General features: G+C 36.8%; 1 pseudogene; it reads left to right on the top strand.

Moving 5' to 3' along the window:
- The first annotated feature begins 4,040 nt into the window (after window positions 1–4,040).
- On the top strand, window positions 4,041–4,987 carry LOC132008297 (olfactory receptor 4A47-like; annotated as a pseudogene).
- The last annotated feature ends 1,482 nt before the right edge of the window (window positions 4,988–6,469 follow it).

Raw genomic sequence — 6,469 nt, 5'->3', positions numbered from 1 at the left:
CTTGCTGCAACTATACCCACTGCGGAAGCTGTGAACACCCTTGCAGAAGGAACGGCGGCTGCCCTTCAAACACAGACTCAGATCAATGCACATCTGCAAGCAGGAATCCTGATAGTCAACCAGATAGTGGATTTGGTTCAAGAACAAGTGGACATATGGGGGGCCCTATTGGGACTGGGATGTATAGGACACTTCCCAGCAATTTGTGTAACTCCCATAGCCTATACTAATATGAGTGACTTACAGAATGTCTCCCGACAGCTCTCCCAAAACTTGCGGGGGAATTAGTCCGCAGAATTCCAAAACTATACTCAGCACCTGCTACTAGGCATAACAAGGATAAATAACACCAGAGGTGAGCTTGCAACCCTCCCAGAGATAATCAAAACATTGAAAGATGTGTTAACCTTTACGAAACAATGGGCTATCGTAATTGGTCTGATGACAATCCTCGTAGTGGGCTTGATTCTGCTAGTAAGGAAACTGCAAATTTGGAGGCGACAGCAACCTAGGCAACAGCAAGCCATGGTGCAGGCCTTCTTAGCCATCGAGGCTGGAACATCCCCCCAAGTGTGGCTAAGTATGCTGGATCGGTAGTCAATGACGGGTAAGATTGGTGGGGGAAATATACCAACCTAAGACAGGACGCAGATCATTGATATCTGCCATCTGATGACGGGTAAGGATATTCCCCGCCACTGACAACCTAAGACAGGCATGATCCCTGTCATAAAAGAAAAAAGGGGGAGATGTCGGAGGCAGGCCCCTGGCCAGGGCGGCCTCGGCCATTAAATGATGGTGCCTGGCTAGTTGCCAGGTTAGGATTGCCTCATGAGACTAAGCAGAACGCCCAAAGAGGAAGTAAACAGCATTGGTTGCTAGCGAAGTTGTTCGTTTAGGTGCACAGCCTGATTCGCTCGCTCCTGTACCCTGCTCGCTGATTGGTCATGTAAGTGTATATAAGTGTGTAGACTTGCGGAAATAAAGAGAGAAATGATGCATCCAAACCAGGGTTCTTGTCGTCCTTGCGGGGTGAGGGCGATACTTATTATTAAGTATTTTGTTCTTTTTTATGTTTTAGTAAAAGAAATTGTTTTCTTAATCCTCTATGGATTATTAAATGGTCACACAGAAATTCAATTTATTTTCTTGATTTAAAAAAAAAAAAAACTTCTCAAAAAATTGGGTATGGAAAGAATGTACTTCAATAAAATAATGGTAATATATCTGACAGAGCCACAACTAACATCACACTCAGCAGGGAAAGGTTGAAAGATTTTCCACTATAATCAAGGAAAAGATAAGAGTGTCCCTGCTCACCACTCCATTTCACAATAACATTGGAATAAAAATCCCTATAAAATTTTTAGCCTTTTCTACATATAGGTCATGTCATCAGTGAAGTGAGAACACATTACTTAGAATGTTCATTTAATTTTCCTACCTAAAATAGTGTTTCTGATGGTAGCTAATAACTTTACGTCTCAGCTTTAACATGACCTTTGAAGAAAGGCCTTCCCTGGTCACCTTTTCCATAGCAGTAATCTCCCTGAGTATACTTTGTTTGCTCTGGTATTAGCCATAGTGAAGACTATATTTAGTTTAGTAAATTGTCCCCTTATTTACTGTCTGACTCCATTATAAGAATATAAGGTCCATGCATGAAGGAACTTTTACACGATTTTCCTATTTCTTTAGTTACTGTATCCCCATTCATAGCATGGTTTCTGGTAATAGATTGGAGCTCCAGATTAAAGAAATTAGTAGTTTAATAGTTATTTTATATATAAACATATATCTAGAACATCTAACCAACTTTAAAGCAGGATAAATTTACTATTAAATGAAAGGAGAGAAAAACTTACTATGACAAGTGGGGGAATACAGGAAAAAATTTTTCCCTAATACAGTAAGACTGGGCTAAAATTTTATTCTTGACTGGCAGTAGTCTTACAATGGTTCTAAAGCTGTATTTTTATGTTACATCTTTCTGACCCTAATTATGTGATTTGGCCTCCTATTATCTTTATAGAGATATATTTTTTAAGTTTTTGTGGAAATTCCTAGTGAATTTAATTAAGGAAGAGACAGTCTTGGACACTTACCAATTCTAGGCCTAATGAGGAATGTGATTAGAAGGGATAAAATGCCCAGTGTTCTTTGCTCATATTGGGAAGAATATGCTATGTTCCTAAAAACTGGTACACATTTTTGAGGAGGTTTCTGTTAGGTTTAAAGCATTATCTAATGAAAAGCACAGAAATGTTTCTTAAAAATACCAGGTCAGCCAATCTGAGCTAAGCAAAAGGACAGAGTAAAGATGAATAAAGAGTTGAGTGATATTTTCCTATTGAGAAATTAGTATAAAAGAAATTACTTGAGAAAAATCTCAATTGGAAATGTCTGGTTGCTATCTTTTTATGTAAGGATAGGATTTCCTTGTTTTTTTTTTTTTGATAAATCATCCAAAATTTTTGTGCTAAATTTTTGCTTTTCTCTGTGGAACCTGGAATTCTTAGGAAGTAATCTACTAAGTAATACAATATAAATAAAAGCAACCTTCTGAATAACTGGAAGACTCCACAGAGAGAATGCACAGACAATTGAATGAAATAAAATATGTCCTCAAATAACAATGCAGCTTTCTGTCCACTCTTGTCAAACTGGATGACAAAAGAATTCTAGGTTCTTGTGAATGAGTAAAAAGTGTACCTTCAGATTGTGGACTTGTCTTCCTAAGGTAAGACTAACAGTAAAGTGGAAACAAGGCTTTGCCATTGTGTGAGTACCTTCATTATGTAAAAGTTAGATCACTTTGAGATAAAGCACAATTGGGTTCTAATTCTAGTTTCGCCACTTCAAAATGGGTGAACTGGGAAAAATAGATGTTCAGAATCTGTTCAACTGTGGAATGGGGATTACAGTTTCTGTTACTGTAAATATGAAATGTGATTCATTAAATTGTGAGTGAGTGAGTGAGTGAGTAGAATCCACTGCAGATGTTGTGAGCAGTGGGCTGATCAGATCACTATCAGATTTAAACAGGATCACTTGGGCTATGTTAGGGAAAAAAAAAAAATTGGTCGAGGCTAGAATGAAAGGGAAGAAAGAATGTAGATGTCTAGTGTAGTGGGCCAGAAGTGGGGAGGGAAGGGAAATAACCACTTTGTGATCTATTTCAAATGGGGCTAATAAGATTTGTTAAAGGTATCAATATGGGATTTGTTAAAGGTATCAATAAAGGTATCAATAAAGGCATGAAAGGCACGGTGATATTTCTTGTCTGGGAAATGATTTGGAAGGTCATACCATTTAGTCAGACAGTAAACATCTACAGTGGTTGCTGACAATTAGAAATTTAGTTTTATAATTTCTGAATTAATATCCAATTGGAGATGTTCATAGTTGGAGATGCTGCTTATATGAAGTTTAAAAATTAAAGGAGAGACCCAACATTGGAAAGGTTCCACATTTACTGGTCAAAGAAAGAGGGCATATCCAACAAAAGACCCTAAGAAAGAAGTCTCAGTGAGGGAAGAAACAATCCAGGGCAGTGACTTTCTATTCCTAATTTGTTCCACTCACTTATAATGTGTCAGTTACCCTAAATGGGTGTCAAGTATTTCACTTTTGTGACTTATAAACTGTGAACCCTTGCATGGAATCCCTTGCCCTCTTGTCCTTCTACTTCTCCTTTAAATCTCAGGAAGGAGTGCTTCCTCTGTGAAACGTTCTTTGATTGCTGTTTGGTTGATATATTCTTACCACTGACCTTTGCATTGTGTGACTACCTTTATATTGGCACTTATTTCTTTGAATATTACTATGTATACTATCACTGAGTGAAAAAAACATGACTTGTTCAACTTGGAAATCACATTGTGTGTGACACAAATAGGTACTCCTGCCACAATCCTTTACCCAATCTTTTAATTGAATGAATAAATAAAAGATTAACCTTATCATGCATTTAGAGGCTTTCTTGCCTGTCTTGTAGATCACCTGGTTGTAATACAAGAAGTCACTCCCTTCCAGACTATATGGACCCAAGAAACAATGTAACTTACTTTATCCTCTTGGGCCTCACCCAGGATTCAAAGGAACAGATGGTCCTTTTTGTTATGTTCTTGCTCTTCTATATTTTGACTGTGGTGGGCAACGTGCTCATTGTGGTGACTATAGCAGTCAGTAAGACCCTGGGCTCACCTATGTACTTGTTTCTTGCTAACTTGTCTTTTATGGATGTCACTTATTCCTCCTGCATTTGCTCCAGATTGATTTCAGGTTTGTTGATTTCAGAAAATACCATATCCTTCCAATCTTGTATGACTCAGCTATTTACAGAGCACTTTTTGGGTGGCTCAGAGGTCTTTCTTCTGCTAGTGATGGCCCATGACTATTATGTGGCCATCTGTAAGCCCTTGCATTATTTGGTGATCATGAGGCAATGGATGTGTGTTGTGCTGCTGGTAGGGTCCTGGGCTGGAGGTTTTCTGCATTCAGTTATTCAAGTTAGCACTATTTATGGGTTCCAATTCTGTGGTCCCAATGTCATTGATCATTTCATCTGTGAAATGTTTCCCTTACTGGAACTCATCTGTATTGACACATATGTCATTGGCCTATTAGTGGTGGCCAATGGAGGGATGATCTGCACTATTGTGTTTATGTTCTTGCTCCTCTCTTGTGGTTTTATCTTGTACACTATAAAGCATCTTAGTTCAGAAGGGAGACAGAAAGCCCTCCAGACCTGTGGTTCTCGCATCACTGTAGTTCTCACATCACTGTGGTGGTCTTAAACTTTGTTCCATGCATTTTCATGTATGTATGACCCGCTAAGACTTTCCCCATTGACAAGTCACTGAGTGTGTTTTTTATAGTCATAACCCCCATGCTGAACCCACTGATCTACACTCTGAGAAATTCTGAGATGACAAATGCTATGCAGAAGTTCTGGAGTAGAAATGTTATATCTTTTAGTAGATAAGTATATTATCTACCACAAGAAGAATCCCTTTACATTGGGTCCATTTTATGAGAATGCAGAAGTATTCCTCAAATGATTCTGAGTTCCCTTTTTTCCCAAAGTAATTAAGTTATTTATAAATTAAAGATTGAACTGGATGATTGTATTATAATAACAGTTTCCCTTCCTGCTAGAATGTCAGGTTCATGATACCTTGTAAGACTTCATTTAAGGATGTAATGCCTTTATAGCAAGGATTCAACAATAGGTAATGAATTAGTGAGGAAATTTTTATATGGTTATTTTAAGCTTTAATAAGTCTGCATTTTCAATATGCCTGTGACATGTACCCCTTAATGAAATTGGATTGTACTGACACATATGTCATTGACCCATTAGTGTTGACCAATGCAGGGATGATTTGCACTATTGTGTTTGTGTTCTTGCTCATCTCTTATGGTGTTGTTTTGCACTCTCTAACCAACTTTAGTTCAGAAGGGAGGCAGAAAGTTCTCCAGACCTTGGTTCCCACATCATTGTTGTGGTTTTCTTTGTTTCATGTATTTTCATGTACGTAAGACCTGCTAAGAACTTCCCCATTGACAAGTGTGTTTTTACAGTCATAATCCCAATGCTGAACCCACTGATCTACACTCTGAGAAATTCTGGGATGACAAATGCTGTGAAGTAAGTAAGTGCATCATCTATCATGAATGAAGCATTTTAACATTAGTGTCGATATCTTCAAATGTTAAAGTCCATTTTACTGTAAACACATTTACAGTCATAGTCAACAAATAATGTTAAGTGAAAGAGTTAAATATTTATTGAGTTATACTAATTCATAATTAATACCTATGTTTACTTTTGTTAATTTTAGTCTCATTCATAATTCTATTTCTGGTTAGTTTCTTGTCTTTTATCTTCTTTCTTTTCATTGTTAAAATATTTATTTTATATAGACTATCTTCTCTAATTACTTTTCATTTGAAGTTTTTGTGTAACATTTACTTTTAAGATATACCTAAGCAAAAAATAGATAAAATAAATATTAAAAATAGAATCCTTACAAAGAGCAAATGATGTGGAATGAACATCCTATCTGTCCCTCACGAGTCTCCCTGTTTTTCCATATGCATCATTGTAGTAAGATTGTTATTGTTCCTAAGATTGTTCAATTAATAATCTTTGTTAATAAAAAAATCTTATTTTCATGTATGTGTTTGTCTTTGTGTCTAAATTTTGTAATTACTACTAGGCCTCCTGAAGATCTTTCTATACCAGTATACAGATGTAACTCATTCTTAGGTTCCTCATACTGCCTAAAAATTCTTAATAAAGATATAGCTACAATGGAAGATATTAGAGAAACCCTCTCGAGAGATATAAAAGCCCTTTCTGGAGAAATAAAAGAACTAAAATCTAACCAAGTTGAAATCAATAAAGCTATTAATGAGGTGCAATCAAAAATGGAGGCTCTCACTGCTAGGATAAATGAGGCAG

The sequence above is a fragment of the Mustela nigripes genome, unplaced genomic scaffold (assembly GCF_022355385.1).
Source record: "Mustela nigripes isolate SB6536 unplaced genomic scaffold, MUSNIG.SB6536 HiC_scaffold_77, whole genome shotgun sequence".
Classification (NCBI taxonomy): Eukaryota; Metazoa; Chordata; class Mammalia; order Carnivora; family Mustelidae; genus Mustela; species Mustela nigripes.
The sequence above is the reverse complement of the archived record's forward strand: the minus strand, read 5'-3'. Positions and strand labels throughout refer to the sequence as shown.